The 19578-nt window shown below is 39.4% G+C and overlaps 1 long non-coding RNA gene and 1 pseudogene across 3 annotated transcripts in view; both read right to left on the reverse strand.

Moving 5' to 3' along the window:
• Nucleotides 1–1467: 1467 nt before the first annotated feature.
• The window catches only part of LOC308551339, a 55625-nt gene continuing 37514 nt past the window's right edge, over nucleotides 1468–19578 (reverse strand). Inside the window, exons 3-4 of one of the 2 annotated variants that reach the window (XR_013998006.1) lie at nucleotides 3272–3437; nucleotides 1468–2495 (exon numbers count right to left, since the gene is read on the reverse strand). This is a non-coding gene — a long non-coding RNA (uncharacterized lncRNA). The other variant, XR_013998007.1, reaches the window with a different exon arrangement.
• LOC308551338 (destrin pseudogene) lies at nucleotides 13788–14588 on the reverse strand (annotated as a pseudogene). The gene has a single exon. The product of its transcript is annotated as a destrin pseudogene (transcript).

The raw sequence follows: 19578 nt of genomic DNA on the forward strand, positions 1-19578 counted from the left end.
AGCTGACCTCAAGACAAACTGCATCGGATAATTACCCTCCCCACTCACAGCCCTGACCCATCAATCTGTGGAGACCACAACCCTGAAAGGACATACCTGGAAAAGGGCTGAATATTCTATTAAGATCTTCCCTTGGGACCTCCCCTAAAATCTCCTCCCTTACAAAGGAGGACCCAGCACACTTTCCCTCCTGGGAGCATGCTGGAGCCTTTCCCTCTCCCTTTCCTTCCCCCTCTCCCTCACCACCACCAGGTGGGTTACCATTAGTTTCCTCACTCCCAAGCTCCCAGGGCCCTTCCTTTATCTCTATAACTTGTTTCCTAAGCCCATTTCTTCTAGGAATTACTTTTTTTTACCACTGTGATTTAACAAATAAATGTTCTCTTATAGTTTGGGGGGGGGGGGGGAGATGCATTATGGTCAAGATAACAATTTCCCCAAAATTAATCTACACATTGAATCAGAATCACTACCAAAATTACGGCAGGTTTTTTCCAAGGGGGGGGGGGGGAATGTTGATTCTAAAATTTATATAAAGAAGCAAAAGACCCAGATTAGCCAAAAGCACAAATTTGGAAGATTCACACTGCCAGATTTAAAAATTACTACAGCTCGGCCGGGCGTGGCTCAGCGGTTGAGCGTCGACCTAGGATCCAGGAGATCAGGGTTTGATTCTCGGTCAGGGCACATGCCCGGGTTGCGGGCTCGATCCCCGGTCGGGGGCGTGCAGGAGGCAGCCGATCAATGGCTCTCTCATCATTGATGTTTCTATATCTTTATCCCTCTCCTTTCCTCTCTCTAAAATCAATAAAGATATATTTTTTTAAAAAAATTGAGAATACTGAAGTATCATTATAGTCAATTCATTTTCAAAGAAGGTACCAAAGAAAATTAATGGGCAAAGGGTAGTCTTTACAAATAGCAGTGATGAATCTATTGGATATTTACAATAAGATGAACTTAGACCCTTACTTCACAACATACATAAACATTAATCTCAAACTATATGCAGAAATCTAATTGAAAAAGGTAAAACTATACAACTTTTAGAAGAAAACACAAGACTTAGCCAGTTTTGCTCAGTGGTTAGAGTGTCAGCCTGCATACTGAAGGCTCTCGGGTTCAATTCCAGCCAAGGGCACGTACCTCGGTTGCGGGCTTGATCCTGGCCCCAGTCAGGGCACTTGTGGGAGGCAATCAATCGATGTGTGTCTCTCACACCAATGTTTCTCTCCCTCCCTCCCTCCTTCCCTCCCTCCCTCCTTCCCTCCCTCCCTCCCTCCGTCTCTCTCTCTCTCTCTGTTCCACTTTCTCTGAAAAGCAACAGAAAAAATATCTTCAGGTGAAGATTAAAAAAAACAAGAAAACATAAGTAAATCTTTGAGACATTAGGTTAGGCATGTGTTTGCTAGGTATGATACTGAAAGAATCATCCCCTAAAAGAAAGAATTGAAAAGAAGCCTTCAATAAATATCAAAACTTTTTATTTCATAAGACACAAATAAGATAATGAAAAATACAAGGCATATATCAGAATACTTGCAAATCACCTAATACAGCAATTTTCAACCAATGTGCCTCTGGTGTGCTGCAAGAATTTTTAAAGCATGCAAAACCAGACTATTGAGTCAGGGGCAATGACCTCTTTTCCCTTAGATTGTCAAATAAAAAAATGACAACGGCCAATACAACAATAGCCATCCAGTGTGAATGAATCAAAATTATGCCTTATCTTTTGTCAGGCAAAAAATACAATTTTTGGTGTGCCGCAGAATTTTAGTAATTAGTTTATGTGTGCCATGAGAAGAAAAAGGCTGAAACTCACTGACCTAATACAAAACTATTATCCAGAATATATCAAGAACTGTTATAACGCAATAATAAGGCAAACGACCCACTTAAAAATGGGCAAAATGTTTAAATAGACATCTTACCAAAAAAGACACATGAAATAAGAAAATTTTTAAAATTCATAATTCATTAGTCAATAGGAAATACAAACTAAAACCACAATGAGATGCAACTCTACTCCAACAGAATGCAGTAACAAATGTAGACAAAGATTTAAGAATCACTGACCCTCATACATTGCTGATGGGAATATAGTATGTTACAGTTACATTGAAAAAGAACTTAGAAATTTCTTAAAAAGTTAAATACAAATTACCATATTATCCAACAATTCATACACAAGAGAAATGAAACCATATGCATACAAAGATTTCCACATGAATGTTCTTAGAAACATAATTTATAATAACCAATAAAACAGTAATAAACCAAATTCCTATCAAGTGTTTAATAGTAGCAACAAAAAGTGGTATATTCTAAAAGTTGTATACAATTGAATATTATTCACAAATAAAAATAAATGAAATGCTGATACATATAATACCAACAAACCTCAAAATAACTAATCTACGTAAAAGAACTTAAAAACAAAAGACTATATATTAAATGATTACAGAAGTATGAAAGGTCCAGGAATGGCAAATCTACAAAAAAAAAAAAAGAATAGATTAGTACTTGCCTGGGGCTGAGGGTGAAAAGAGATTAAACATAAAATGTTACTGAGGTGGTGAAAATGTTATAAAACTAGATTATGCTGATAGTTGCAGAACTCATTAAATTTACTAAAAAATGTTTAATTATACACTTTAAATGACTAAATTGTATGTTTGTTTTTTTCTTAAAAAGTTGTTTAAAAATTGAATGATCAAAATAACAGCAGTAAAAAGACAGATATTGTCATATGGGATAAAATGCAAGCTAATCCACCTACTCTATCTGACCTAAAAACCCAACCACTAACATAGTGTAAGCCACACACATTATACAGACACACAAAAATTAAAAGTAAAAAGATGGAGAAAGATATAGCATAAAACACTAACCAAAGAAAAAGGTTGAGAATCAATATTAATTTGAAACAAAGTAGACATCAGAACAAGAAAGATTATCAGAGGATAAAAAGGAACATTATGAAAAGATAAAGGGGTGACATCTCCAAAAAAGATATAATAATCCCATATGTATATGCACCTAACAATAGATTTTCAAAATGCATAAGACAATAAATAATAGATGTGAAAGGACAAGCAGGCAGATGAAAAATTAGTTTGAGATTTCAACACTGTTTTCTCAGAAATTAATAATACAGTCAGAAAATCAGAAAAGATATTGAAGACCAGAACAACACTATCTGCCAACTTCATATAATATTAGAACACTAAATAGTAACAACAGAATACATAGTCTTCTAAAAACACACATAGGGAGGGTTTTGAGCGCAGCCGCTTTCTGCTGCTGGGCACTGCTGTAGGCCAACTTGGGGAGCGATGGTGAGGAGCAGAGGGCGGAGTCTGGCATCTCAACTGGGAACTCGCTCTCCAGCGTGGTGGGAACCCGGGGACCGGAAGACCAGGCAGCAGGACATCCTAAAATAAATCCATCAGAATGACATCTTCTCAGGTTACCTTTCAAATAAGAGAAACTCTGTTTCTAGCATCTTTGTTTTACGAGCCATCACAGCAGCTGACAGAGTTGTGTGCCTACGTGCAAATTCTTAGCCAAGATGATCTGGACAAGATTCTACAGACTGAAGACCGCCAGACAGCTGATAAGCTGGCTCCCTTAGGTCAAGTGCTCACCTCCAGTCCAGTGTGAGGCCTTCCCTGTGGGAGAAGACTGAAGATCTATATCATACCCTTTTAGGGAGTTGTACAAAGGCAGTTTAGCTAGAAGGAGCTGACCATGTCAAATAAATAGATTGACCACACAATTAGCCATAGAAGGGTCACCTTGGCAAGAGGAGACTCTCATTCTCAAGGACTAAAGGGAAGATAATGGTGGATATGAATGCAGATGAATATGTAGGTGGGAAGGAGAGGATGTAAAGGGACAGAGAGGGGGTGTTGGGAAGACCACCACCTCCCCCAACTCTTTCCCATCAATTTCATTTCCTTACCAAAGAAGGAGGAAGAGTCCTCTGCTGAATACAGAGAGAAGAGGGAATGCAAAGAGGGGTGAGTTAGAGGGAACAAGTGAAAAGAATATGTGGGGGTGCTGTGTGCAAATTCCTTTAAAGTCTTTATAATCTTTTATAAACGAAAACAAAATAAAAATAAATAAATAAAACACATATGCAACATTCCCCAAGGCAGATCATGTTCTGGTCTGAAAAACAAATCTCAATGAATTAAGAAAATAATAGTAACCCAAAGGGCATTCCTAGTACATAAAATTAAACTACAAAGAAACAACAGAGAGATATCCAAAAATTCCCACTTGACTTGTACAAATGTACAATGTACAAATGACTTGTTGTAGAGCTGTGCACCTGAGACCTGTATAATTTTGACAACCAGTGTCAATGAATTCAACAAAAATTTTTCCAAATAACTGAAAATTAACAAAAAACTTCTAAATAACACATAGATCAATGAGAAAGTCTGAAGGGAAATTAAAGCATGGATTGAACTAAAAGACAACGAAAATACAGTATATCAAAATCTGTGGGATGCCATTAAAGCACTACCAACAGCGAAATTTGTATCATTAAATAATGCTATATTAGGAAATGAGGACCTAAAAACAGTAACCAAAGTTTGCACTAATAAAACTAAAGAAGCACATATTAAATCTAAAGCTAACAGAAGGAAAAATAATAATAAAGATCTAAAACAGATATAAATAAAAAATACCAAAAAATGAATAAAACCAAAAGCTGGTTTTTTTGAAGCTGCCCACAAAAAGAAAAAAGGGGGAAGGGAGAGGGAAGGGAGAGAGAAGCCAATGACATTAGGAGGAAAATGAAGGAATACTACAAACAACTTTATGCTCATAAATTTGATAAATTACATGAAAATGGAACAATTATTTGAAAGACACAGACTACCCAAACTTGATCAAGAAAGCCCAAATAGCCCTATACCTAGTAAATAAATTGAACTGAAAGTCACAAACTTCCTAAAGATAAAATTTTCAGACCTAGATGGTTTCACTGGTGAATTCTACCAAATAATCAAGAAAGAAATAATACTAATTCTACACAATCAATTCCATTAAAGAGGAGGGAACAGCCCAGCCGGCACGGCTCAGTGGTTGAGCATCGACCTAGGATCCAGGCGATCGGGGTTCGATTCCCGGTCAGGGCACATGCCCGGTTGCGGACTCGATCAATGCCTCTCTCATCATTGATGTTTCTGTCTCTCTCCCTCTCCTTTCCTCTCTCTGAAATCAATAAAGATATATTTAAAAAAAAAAAAAAAAGAGGAGGGAACATGTTCCAATTATAAATCAGTATCTCTAATGAACATAGATATAAAATAAAAATTGTCACAAAATGTTAGCAAATCAAATACAGTAATATAATATATACATATACTATATCACAATCAAGTCGGTTTCATTCAAGGAATGCAAGTTTAGTTCAAAATTCAAAAAAGTCCGTGAAATTTCATATCAACAATTTAAAGAGGACCACTCATCTCAATGCATTTAGAAAAAGGTATCTGAAAAATCATACTTTCATGATAAAAATTCTCAGAAAACTGAAAATGGAATGGGAAGTACTTACCTTAATAAAGGGCATCTATAAAAGACCTACCGCTAATAAAGATTGGAAGAAGAAAAATATGCCCTCTCTCTCTACCCTATTCAACGTTGTATTGGAAGAACTACCAACAAAGCAATAAAAACAATTATAAGGCACAGATGTTGGAAAGGGAGAAATTTAAAAGACCTTTATTTGCAGAAAACATTATTGTCCATGTTGAAATTCTAAAATAATCTACAAAAAAACCTCTTAGAACTAAAAAGTGAGGTTAGCAAGATTGCATAATACAAATCAGTAAACAAGTCATTCTTATATACAGCTATTAATAATTAGAATTTGAAATGATACAAATAAAAATATAATTTATAATAGCACTCCAAAAAATAGTTCATATATATAAATCTAACAAAATATGTGCAGAACCTAGATGCTGAAAAAAACAAACAAAATATAAATAAAACTAAAGAAAACATAAATATGAAGAAACACTACGTCCATGAATCAGAAGCCTAAATATCAAATCTTCCTAGTGTCATCTATAAATTCAATGTCATCCCAATCAAAACCTCAGCTAACACTTTTTGTATATATTTACACACACACACACACACACACATATGTATTTATTTGTAGATAAGGGAGGGACAATAATGTGGAAAAAGACCTTCTTTGAGACACAGCAAAAGGGAAGACTTAACCTGAGGATGGCAGTCATTTAGGAAAATGAGAGGCTACTACCTGAGCCAAACTACCTTGCTCACTAAGTAGGGGTGTCACTCTGAAAAAGCAAGCCCCTTCTCCTACCCTCAGCTCCAGAGCAGCAGTACAGAGGTTTTGCCAACGGCAGAGGCCGGCTGCAATTAACAGAGAGCTCACAAACTACCCCCAAGGGAAACAACTTAATTTGGAACACAGTGGAGAAAGTTCAATCCATAGAGTACTCCCCAAACAAAAGAAATTTCAATTGTAAGCAATTAAGAGGAGACTGTTAAGTACATGAGATCAACAAGCTAAAGAAACACCAGCTAGAACCAGAGAGAACCAGAGAAAGAGAGAAATAAGAAGACTCCTACTGTGGCCTGTATGTATGCCCTTAAACCACAATGGAATTAAACTAGATCTTAAGAACATAAATATAACTGGAAAATCCCAAAATATTTGCAGATTAAGTAAGACACATCTAACTAGCACTTGAATAAAAGAAGAAATCTAAAGAGAATTTAAAATATATTTTGAGCTAAATGAAAATGAAAATACAACTTAAAATTGTAGGATACAAGGGAGAGACTGACAGCAGTACAGTTATAGCAGGGGACTTTAAAACCCCAGACTTTGCTGATCCCTTGAAAAGCCCACACTGAAAACTCTTTTATACTGCTAGCAATCATATCAGGTGATATGTCCCCCTAGATCTGCTCCCACGCCATCATAGATTATTGCCCTTTCCCAAGAGTACTACTGATGTCTGTATCAGTCTACAACTTCACTATCATTTAACCTATCATCTTGTAGTAAACAATGGATTAGGAAAAAAAACATTTCATTTCCAAATTAATAAGGGTTTCCCACCCCTCCCAGGATCTATAAAAGCTGTATCTTCTGAATAGCTTGAGATTTCTTAAATAGCTGAGGGTTTAGACCTAAGTAAACTGTTTTGTAAACTTTGGAAGGGAACCCTAAAATGTTAACATGCATTTCTATCTAACAAAACAAAAGATAAACTATAACTTAACCTTGTTCTGAATACCCTCTACATTAAATTGCCCCAGACTACTCTATTTTACATTTATATGTTTATCTCCTTACTTGCAGTCAGGCTATGAGCTGCCACATGTAATAACAACCAATGTATCATAGTACTGACACTCTTCTCTCTGCTAAATATACCATGGATTTGGAAACCAGACACATTAGAATTATGTATTAAAGGCTGCAAATGAAGGATACAATAAAATTAATTCAATGTGAGTTTGCAGACACCGCTGTACCTCTTTCAGCTGTTTAAAATCCTTTTTTAAAAAGAAAAAAATATATATATATATCTTTATTGACTTCCGTGAGAGGAAGGAAGAGGGAGACAGAGAGACAGAAATATCAATGATGAGCGTCATCATTGATCAGCTGCCTCCTGGACGTCCCCTACTGGGGATCGAGCTTAAAACCCAGGCATGTGCCCTGACCGGGAATTGAACCGAGATCTCCTGGATCCTAGGCCAATGCTCAACCACTGAGCCACGCCCAGTTGGGCTCAAAATCCTTTTTATTCTACATCTCAGTTGTGTCCAAAACAAGTTAACTGGCTAACCAGATGGGTTCCAAACATTAAGATGATACTGTACTTCCATTTAAAAGGAGGGGCCTTGGCTGGTGTGGCTGAGTTGGTTAGAGAGTCATTCGTAAAGGTGGCCGGTTCAATTCCTCATCAGGGCACATACCCAGGTTTTGAGTTCTATACCCAGTTGGGGCGAGTGCGGGAGGCAACTGATTCATGTTTCTCTCTCTTTCTCCCTTCCTCTCTCTCTCAAATCAATAAAAACATATCCTCAAGTGAAGATTTTAAAATATTTTTTTAATTAAAAATAAAACGAGGGCTTGTCCAGATAATTGAAATCTACACAAAAAGGGCATTGACAAATCAGTAATTCAAGAACAGAGCGCTTTTAATTAAACCTCTAATTTTAGGATAATTGTAGATTAACATGCAGTTGTAAGAAATAATACAAAGATAACCCTTTTACTATTTATCCACATTCCTCCAATACTAAAAGCTTGCAAAATTTTACGATATCACCACCAGAATACTGATATTGATAGTCAAGGTCAGAACATTTACATGAACACAAAGATACTTCATGTGATCGTTTATAACACACCTACCACCTACCTATACCCAATCTCACCCTTGAAACTTAAATACTACTCTATTCTCTTTTTCCATAATTCTGACATTTTCAGAACATTATATTAATGGTATTTTACAGTATGTGACCTCTTGAGATTGAATTTTTTCACTCAGCATAATTCTCTGGCGATCCATCCACCTTGTTGTATCAACTTAATTTGTTTTCATTCTTGACTGGTACTATGTGTGTGGAGAGTTAAACTAAGCTACTCCATAGTATTACTGCCTCGACATCCATTTTGCTTAGCCAATTGGCCTGAAGGGGCCTTAACATTATTAGACCCTCATGCAAACACATGCCCTAGGTAACAGCCCACAGAAATACATGTAAATGTAAGTCTTAATATGACTCTTCCCAGGGCCACTGTGATAAAGTCTCCTGTGCTACCCAGGGCCTTTCCTTTGTGTACCCATTAGATTAAGCCACCTAGAAGCCTAGCAAAACCCCACACTTTTTAGTTTGAATTGCTCTATTCACCCTTAGCCTGGAAATCTAAAGCATTTCACCTATAGATCCTAATAAAGGTCTTTATTATCTCAGGTCCTGCCTTTCTATCTCAGCCTATCCTGTCCTGCCCACCACATGTGGCCCTTATAAAGATGTGCTGTGTCTTTAATACCTCCAGGAACTGTGAGTAATAAATTTGTCTATTTCCATTTCTCTTGTGATCTCTTGTCCAAACTCAGGGGGCTCTATTTAACAATTGTTAAGTGAACAAATTCGTAACAACATGTAATGAATTTACTATTTCTTTAGGCATTCAACCATTAAAAGACATGGGAAGAGAGGGGTACAGACAAAGGTGCAGGAGGACCCTGAACTCACCTCCTTCCAAGAACACACTAAATATACACCTACGTATAAAGCAATTCCTCGTGAGACACAACTGAAGGCTGATTGAACAGCTTCTGTACAACACAAAACAGAAAGACCGCATGAAGAAGGTTGGGGAGCCCGGCCGCCATAGCTCGGCGGTTGAGCATCGATCTAGGATCCAGGAGATCGAGGTTCAATTCCCGGTGAGGGCACATGCCCAGGTTGCAGGCTCGATCTCCAGTAGGGGGAGTGCAGGAGGTAGCCAATCAATGATGACGCTCATCATTGATATTTCTATCTCTCTCTTGCCCTCTCCCTTCCTCTCTCTGAAATCAATAAAGATATATTTAAAAAAGAAAAAAAAAAGAAAAATAAACTAGAGGGAATCAACAGCAAATTAGGTAATACAGAAGAAGGATTAGGGACCTGGAAGACAGAATAGTGTAAATCATCCAATCAGAATAGCAAAAAGAAAAAAACAAACAAACAAGGGTAAATTAAGGGACAACTAGGACAACACTAAGAGAACTAACATTTGCATTATAGAGATCCCAGAAGGAAAACAGAAAAGGGGGGCAGAAAGCTTATTTGAAGGAATAATGACTAAAAATCTTCCTAACTCGGGAAGGAAACAGACATCCAGTTCCAGGAAGCACAGAGAATTCCAAACAATATGAACCCAAAGAGATCCACATGAAGACATAGTGTAATAAAGTGCAAAAGTTAAAGTGGCAATATTAAAGGCAAAAAGATGAAAACTACTACTCAAATACAAGGGAAACACCGTAAGGGTATAAGCTGATTTCTCAGGAGAAACTTTATAGGATAGAAGGGAATGGAAGGTGTTTAATGTGCTGAAAGGAATCTATAATATAGAATACTCTACCGAAAGGGTTATCATCCAAAATAAAAGTATAGTTTGCCAGAGAAGTAAAAATGAAGAGTTCACCACCATTAAACTGACTTAACAAAAAATATTACAGTAGAAAAGGCTATAAGCAGGAATAAGAATATATATGAAAGAAACACCAAAATTACAACTAAACTACAGAACAACCATTTCATAACCACCTGAAACTGAGCTGAATGGAAGTCCTACAACTAGAAAATTAAAGAAGAAGCCACATCAAGACTGGTAGGAGGGGCAGAGACACAAAATGGGCTGGTCCTAAACCCACACGTAGCAGAAAAAAATAAAGAAGGATACCTTGGATGCAGTGGTCCACTCCTAGGAGCAAGGTGTCCCAGCTCCACACAATGCCCCTCAACCCAGGGTTCAGTGCCGGGAAGAAAAGGTACCATAACTTCTAGCTGTAAAAGCCAGGGGGGATTATGGCTGAGAGAGTCAGAGGCTACCTGAGTCTCAGGCAGTTCCTTTAAAGGGCCCAAGCACAGACTTAGAGTCAGTCGCTCTGAGGTTCAGCACTGGGGCAGCAGGTTGAAAGGTACCAGAGACACAAGGGGAGAAACTGAATTGTCTGGCATCGGGGTGAGAGCTGGAGGGACAGCTTTCTCCCAGACAGAAGTGCTGGCAGAGACCATTGTTACTTTTCAGAGCCTTCCCACCACACAGCTGTCAGACATGCACCATATTTGAGACTCCATCAACCTGGCACTCACTATTCGGCACCCCTCGGTAATTCCCTGAGGCCAGCCCCACCCAACTTCAAATGCTTTGTCTTGGCTCATGCTTTAGATTTTTCGAAAATCTCTCAAACAAGCAGTATCTGGCCTCAGCAAGCCCTGTAACTGTCCCTAAGTGACCCCAGGCCTGGCACAAGCAGCAGCCGGCCTTGGTTCACAGCAAGGCCTCATTTGGGCACATACAAGCCCAGGAACCAACCTTGGTTCACAGCTTGGCCTCACCACGGCACCTCCAAGCATAGGACAAGTAGCTACAATCTGCAGATAGCTTTGTAGCTCATGCCAGATGGCCCTAGGCAGGACATAGGCAGTGGCTGACTTGGCCAGCACCTCCCTGGAGACCTCAGAGCCAGCCCACCCACAGCTTAATACCATGCTGAAGCACCACCACCCAACCACCTCCACAAGCAACACACTACAAGGACTAGTCCTTGCAGCTGACTGACCTGTGGCTAAATCCCTCACACTGATGTGGCAAAAGCAATCAAGGTTCAAAAAGAGGAGGGTGTACACCGCCCACACAGAGGCGCATATCAAGTACCCAGCATGGGTGACCAGGGAGGATGTGCCACTGGACACTACAGAACACCCAATACATTAGGCCACTCTAACAAGCCCATAAGATGTAGCAGCTCTATCCAATATATCAAAACAAACACAAAGAACCTGCCAAAATGAGGAAACAAAGAAACATGTCCCAAATGAAAGAACAGAATGAAAATTCAGAAAAGGAACTAAACAAAATGTAGACAAGCAATCTACTAGATGCAGAGATCAAAACACTGGTTATAAGGATGATCAATGAACTTACAGAGAATTTCAACACCATATAAAAGGAAATGGTGGGGAGCAGAATAGAAAGGGTCAACGGGGGAGAAAAAGAAGATATCTGTAATATTTTCAACAATAAAAATAATTTAAAAAAAACAACATGAGAATATAAAAAAGAATGGCCAGGGTCGCTGAGTGGTTAGATCATCGGACCGCAGACCAAAGGGTCATGGGATTGATTCCCCGTCAAGGGCAGGTAACTGGGTTGCAAGTTCGTTCCTTGCCACCAGTCTCTTGCATTGCTGTTTCTCCCTCTCTCACTCACACCCACACACCTCCCTTACACGGTCTCTGATATACCAAGGGAAAATAGATCATCTATTGAAAAGAAAAAAGAAGAACCAGTCAGAGATGACGGATACACTAACTGAAATGAAAAATAATTTACCATGAATCAAAAGCATAGAAGATAATGCTGAGAATCAAATGACTGATTTGGAATATAAGAAAGCAAAAAACATGCAATCAGAAGAAGAAAAAAAAGAATGAAAAAGGAAGAATGCAAAGAAGTTTTTAGGACGCCAAAATATTACCAAATCGGAACCAGCAATAAATTAAAAATATTATACACCATGATCAAGTGGGATTTATTCCAAGCATGCAAGGCTGGTACACTGTTCACAAATCAATAAATGTGATACATCACAAAACCAACTGAAAGACAAAAATCACATGAAATTATCAACAGATGCAGAAAAGGCATTCGATAAAATCCAACACCCATTGTTGATAAAAACTCTGAGCAAAGTGGGAATAGAGGGATCATACCTCAACATAATAAAGGCCATATATGACAATCCTACAGTCAACATCATACTCAATGGGCAAAAACAAAAAGCATTTCCCCTAAGAACAGAAAGAAGACAGGGGTGTCCACTTTCACCACACTTATTCAACATACTTCTGGAAGTCCCAGTGACAGTGATCAGACAAGAAGAAAACATAAAAGGCATTCAAATTGTAAAGGAGGAAGAAAAATTGTCATTATTCAAAGATGACATGATACTGTACACAGAAAATCCTAAAGACTCCACAAAAATCTACTAGATTTAATAAATGAATTCAGCAAGGCATCAAGACACAAAATTAACAAGCAGAAATCAATGGCATTTTTTTTTAAATAAAAATGCTTCCTTTATTACATAAAGCCAATACAGCTACTTCTAAGTTCAACTGTTCATCTCTATGTTGCTATGCCTGTGATGTTAAAGACAATCACTTCCAAGTGTCATCATGTAGCAGTTTTCTGTGGGTGTCATCATTTGTCACACCTGCTCCCCATTTCACATACAGCTGACAAACTGCTCTAGGAAATTAAGTTCTCCCAGGCCCCAGAGTAAACATACCTAATGCTCTTCCACACCTTACTGTGCCAGAAACAGTTCTGAAGAAGACATAATTAAAGCTATCACAAGTGTCCCAGCTTATCAATATACTGTTTTATCATTTTCATTAACAAGGTGTATTACAATGGAGCCCTAATTTGCATTATAATTGGTTGTTACAAGATACTGCACATTTTCCTGAGGACACATGATTCTCAAGATGCAAGGTCACTTGAAGAACAGTCTCCCATCTAGTAAGTGGAGAGCTCACCACAGGTGCAAGGAGTTTCCTGTACTCCAACTATGTGCCTGAAATAGTGCTTTGCAAGCTCAGCGCTGATTATAAGCATACACAATTCTGAGACAGTCTTCATTACACATCTGGTAGAATTAAAAGACTGCCTGACTTAATCTTACGGTAGTTAGTATATTAGTGTTACTACATGTTGTGAAAATTATTTTCCATTATTCAGTTTAGCTCAAGAGAGAATAAAGAATTTGGGCAAATTGTAACCAGATTATGACCAATTCTCTAAGCTAAAGAAACAAAGTAATTGCTGAGGTTAACAAAGCTGCAGTAATTCTCTTTATATGACCTTGTACTGTTTTGTGAACAGCATTACTAAAAATCATGAGCTTCACAAAAATCTTTACAAGCTAACTCATTGAAAAAGGCATTTGGCCAATAAGAATTTAATTTCACATCAATAAAACTTTAGATTTTAGATTTACTTTAGGGGTGTTTGCACATGTTTATAGATTATTTAGTTTACTCTAACAGATGACAAGATAGCTCCCCCTCAGTGAGACCCTGGCCTAAACATGTTTGCTTTACTTATATAGCAAGAGGATAACATTAAACATGGAAGCTTTTGATTTGTGGCACTGAACGATGATCTACACAGGGCATCCTTCAAAAGCTACAATTAAAGATCCACCTAGCTTTCCAGCAATACAAGCCCAACTGAGGTCTTCTGGACCATTTGTTTGACATTACTGTTTTATGCCTTAAAATTTTTTTTTTTTTTTTATTGCATCCTTGGAGCTCGCATAGGTCATTTTACTTTTCAGGGGTGCTAGCTCTGGTGCCCATAAGAAAAACATCAGCTCCTCTTTTCTGGATTCCTTGGTTTCAAAGCTTGCATCATACAAAGCATAGCGAAAATCCTTCTCAGGAAGCATTCCCACAAAATGCTTGCAAGGATCAGTTATGGTTACACCAACATCTCCAACCAAGATCTCTTTGCCTTCTACAATGATGCACTTTTTGTCTGCACTAAGACAAAAAATGACAACCTTCTTTCTTTTCTTGATTTCTTCTGGTGTGGAACACTTCCTTACTTTCATGTCATAAAAAAAATGCGACATACTTCATCAGCAACTTGCACTCCTGAGGCCATCTTTGCCGCGGCGGTCGCAAGGACGTGGGGCAGGGGGTCCGCGGGTGCGGGGTCTGTGGAGCCGGCCGAGTCTGCTGCGCATCCTCCTCAGAGCCGCAGGGCCCAGCGACTCAGCGAGAGGCGACGCCGGGAGCGAGCCTGCTGAGGGCAGGGAGCCTCAGTGGCATTTTAATACACCAATAATTAACTCCCAGTAAGAGAAACTAAAAAATAATCCTATTAACCACTGTAACACAAAAAATTAAGATACTTAGGAATAAACTTACCACGGAGGTAAAAGATCTATACTCAGAAAACTATAGAATCTTGAAAACTAAGACTGAGGGAGATATAAATAAGTAGAAGAATATATTGTGCTCAAGGACTGGTAGAATTAACAGCATTAAAATGTCCATATTACCCAAAGCAATCACAATTAAAATACTAAAGGAATACTTCACATATCTAGAAGAAATGCTTCAAGAATGTATAGGGAACCAAACAGACGCGAATAGCTGCAGCAATCCTCAGAAAAAAAGAAAAAATGTGAAGGGATCAGAACAACAGGTATCAAGTTATACTAGAAAGCAACTGTAATCAAAACTGCCTGGTACTGGCACAAGAACAAACATACAGTTAAATCTAACAGAACAGAGAACCCAGAAATCGACTCAAGTCATTAGGCTCAATTAATATTCAACAAAGGAGACAAGAGCTTACAGTGGAGTAAAGAGAGTCTCTTCAAAGAATGGTATTAGGAAAATTGGACAGATACATGTAAAAAGATGAAACTAGACTACCAACTTACATCATACACAAGAATAAACTCAAAATGGGTAAAAGACTTAAAGGTAAAACATGAAACCATAAAAATCCTAGAAGAAAACATAGGCAGCAAATATCAGACATCACATGGAGCATAATTTTCACTGATACAATGCATATGGCAAGAGAAACAAAGTAAAAAACAAATGGAATTACATCAAAGTAAAAAGCTTCTGCACAGCAAAAGAAACCAGCATCAAAATGAAAAAGGAAACCACTGTATGAGAAAACATATTTGCCAATGATACATCTAATAAGAGGTTAATTTCCAAAATATATAAAGTACTCATATAATCCAACAAAAGTAAGACAATCAAATTAAAAAATGGTCAGAAGACCTGAATAGACACTACTGTAAACAGGAAACACAGATGGCCAAGAGACATATGAAAAAATGTTCAATGTCACTAATCATCAGAGAAATGCAAATTAAAATGACAATGAGGTACCACCACACACCTGAAGGAATAGTTATCATCAATAAATCAACAAACAATTGCTGGCGAGGATGTGGAGAAAAAGGAACCCCTAGTACACTGTAGGTGGGAATGCAGACTGGTACAACCAATATGGAAAGGAGGAGTTTCCTCAAAAAATTAAATATGGAACTGCCATTTGACCCACGGACCCTGCTTTTAGGAATATATCCTAACAAGCAAGAAACACCAATAAGAAAGAATATATGCCTGGAAGGAAACACATGGAAGACAGACCCAAGAGTCATTCTCCCACCCTTCCATCCCCTTGCACGCAGCCTTTCTTCCTTATCCCTATATAATCCGACAGCTAGTAGGAGAACAGAGCAGATTTTACGTGGACAAATCCTATTGCTCTCCCCACACTGCCAGCATTATTGCAATGAAAACTTATAAATGATTAACCAAAAAAGAAGAAGAAGAAAAAAGAATACATACTCCCCTATGTTCATAGCAGCATTGCTTACAATACCTAAGATCTGGAAACAGCCCAAGTACCCATTAGTATATGAACAGATGTTTAAAATGTGGTAAATTTACTCAATGGAATACTATGCAGCTGTAAAAAAGGATATATTACCCGTTCGGACAGCATGGAGGGACTTGGAGAGTACTATGCTAAGTGAAATAAACCAGTCAGAGGAAAACAAGTATCACATACTCTCACTTATATGTAGAATCTCATGAAAAAATGAAGTACCAAACAAAAAAGATGGAGGGAGGAGATCCAGGGAGAGGGAGCAGAGGGAGGGCAACACAATGGCTGTTAAAAAGTAAATGGCTACCTGGCTGGGCATGGCTCAATGGTTGAGTGTCGACCTACGATCCAGGAGATCACACTTAGATTCGCGGTCAGGGCGCATTCCCCGGGCTACAAGCTCAATCCCCAGTCTAGGGAGTGCAAGAGGCAACTGATCAATGACGACTCTCTCATCATTGATGTTTCGGTCTCTCTCTCTCTCGTTCTCCCTTCCTCTCTCTGAAATCAATAAAGACATACTAAAAAAAAGAAAGTAAATGGTCTGGCGGAGAGGGAAGATGGTGGCACTGTGATAAGCAGCAGAGTACCCCTGTTCCCAGTCACAGACTTGATTTACTCCTAAAATACTACGTAGCCAGCTTGGAAAAACCAGAGAAACATACCTGAGTGGACACAGTGCAAGTAGGGAGCACTGACGAAACATCCTACAGTCTGGTAAAAGAGGGAGGCGTAGAAAGGGGGAGTCCCCCCTGACGCCTGTTCTGGGCTCCGAGCCCCGAAGCTTGGCGGCTGCAAAGTTCCCTACCCTCGGGAGTGCAGAGTGGAATCCAAAGGCAGGGATATTAAAACCGGAGCAGAGGAGAGAGGAAGGAGAGCACCGCGCAGAGGGCAGAGGGACCCAGGCAGGGGAGCAGTGTGCCCGCGAGGAGGGGAGAATGCCATCCTAGCAAAACAAAGCTTCTAACGACGGACTGCGCCTTCCTAGAAAAACAAAGCTAATAACAGCATAGGCAACTAGCATCTAATGCTCAGGGTGCTGACCATAGGAAAAGTTGTCCCAAAGCATGTGGCACCCGAGTAGTAAGGGAACAGAGGACTGCACTGAGCAGTCCATACATGGGGACCCTCTGCCTCCCTGTAAGGCATTGTGTTGATCCCAAAAAGCACTGAATCTCCATGGAGCAGGGAAGGGGAGGAGAGCCCTCTTGCCCTGAGCTCCCGTTGTAGAGAAGCTGGGATCTGTGACCACCCCTGTGGGTTGCCGTGATAGCGCGTGGAGCCGCCCCAACTTTGCTAAGAACAGCAGGGCAGGGAGCTGTGTGGAGCTGACTTTGGGCCCCTCCTGCAGGGTGCCTTGGTGCACAGGTGGCAGGACCTTGCAGGGTGGACCCTCTGCCTCTGTGTTGCTTTGTGCTTCTTTGAGATTTTATCTCTGAACTGCCTCCCACCTTCCAGGTGTGTGGTGGGCAGACAGGCCAGGGGAAGCTGGGATTGGTGTCCCAATAGCAGACTGTTTGAGGGGTGGGCCTGGTGCGACCAACCGACCAGAGCTGGGAAGGAAGGGGCGGAGCCCACTTGACTCTCCTGCAGCCTGGGAGCACCACCCCCAACAGGAAAGGAGCTGGTACAGCTCGCTGAGGCCCCACATACAAACACAGGGCACAGTCCTGAGGGGGGAGGGAAAACAGCTTACAGAAGGACATTACAAGAATAGGACTCTCAGGGACGATTGTTTGGGAACTTGAGGAAAAGCTGAAAACCGCTGTTGGAGGCTGGGCAGGCAGAGGGCTCACTGGAATGTTTCTTAATTGAACCCACTGAAACCATGCTGCTGAAACGTCCCAAACAGAAAGGGTAACAGGCTGAAATCGATCTAAAACTGCAGCAGGACAGTGCATGGGAAAGTAGAATTGGAGGATGGGGTAGAGACTGAGGAGCTGGCTGTGGAACAGAGACTAATTCCCTCACAGTGAATGCTGGACGCAAAAACTCTTAAGGGGAATGATACCCTGAGCAACAACAGCCATCCTGCACCCTAAAGATTCTACAGAAGACTCTGGAGCAAGACCAGGCAACTACATAGTTGCAAAATAGCTGACAAGAGCAGGGGGTCCATAGAGAGCCTCAGATCAACCATCTACCTAAGGACACCAGAGCCAAACCTAGACAGCTCCTCACACTGGCTGATACACAAGTACCTTCCAGGAGAATGGAAATCAGCATACAAAACAATGAGCTGCAGACAACATAAGCTGCCCAGAAGATACTCATCTGATTGACTGCCTTTTTTTCCCTGCTATTATTTGTTTTGTTTTTGTTTTTGTTTGTCTGTTTGTGTTTTCTCTTTTTCCCTTAGGAAGAAAAGGGGGGGAAATTTGCTTGTTTTTTCTTCTTTCTCAATTTTAGAGTAATTGTTTTTTAACTTTTTAAAAAATTTTTAAACTAATTTTTTTCCTTTTTTTAATAAAAGAATTTTGATTTCCTTACCATGTTGTTTGGTTTGTCTCTCTGTTTTGTTTTGTTTTGTTGTTTCATATTGTTTTATCCTTTATTCTACAATCAAGACTTTCTTGATATTCCCTGCTTAATTGCTGGGACTTTATCATTATACCCAACAAGTTTACTGCTTTTCTCTATATTTTCCCCAAAATCTCTCACCAGACTCCCTCCCTGCCCTGGCTTTCTCTCTCTCTATCTACGCTCAATCCATTGGCATAATTTCTTTTTCTCTCTTCTTTTCTTTCTTTCTTCTGTTTTCCTCCCTTCTGTCTTCCTGTCTTTCTGTTTGCTAGTTTCTCTTATTCTCTTTATTGTAGTTTTATTTTTTCATTTTAAACGATTATCCTGTTGATATTCTCTCTCTTAATTTTTTAATGTCCCTCCATTCAGAATCTTTTCTCTGCCTCCATTATCTCCCAGGAGTCTCTCTATTTTTTATGTAGTAGTTTATTATTATTATTTTATAAATTTTCATCACTATTAACAATATACTTCCCTCTCTCTAAGCATTACTTTTCTTTCTCTCTTTTTATTAAGCTTTTGGGTGCGTGTGTGTTCTCCCTTCACTCTCCCAGTTCGATTTTCACTTGGGTTGTTTTCATTATGGCTGTCAAGATATTATGTAAGATACCTCTAGTTTCCTGGAAGATTAGTTGTGTATTGTCCTGACTTGCCAGCACCCATACAACAGCTTACATGACAACAATTAGCAAACCTGAGAGAAGAGTCCTCCCAAGAACTGGTCAACAACAACCTAGACCAAACCATAAAACGAGAACCCAAAAAACCCACAATAAGGACACCCACAAATGGGACACGCCTAGAGCAAAGAGCTCAGAAGT

Source organism: Miniopterus schreibersii, assembly GCF_964146895.1.
Source record: "Miniopterus schreibersii genome assembly, chromosome: X".
Lineage (NCBI taxonomy): Eukaryota > Metazoa > Chordata > Mammalia > Chiroptera > Miniopteridae > Miniopterus > Miniopterus schreibersii.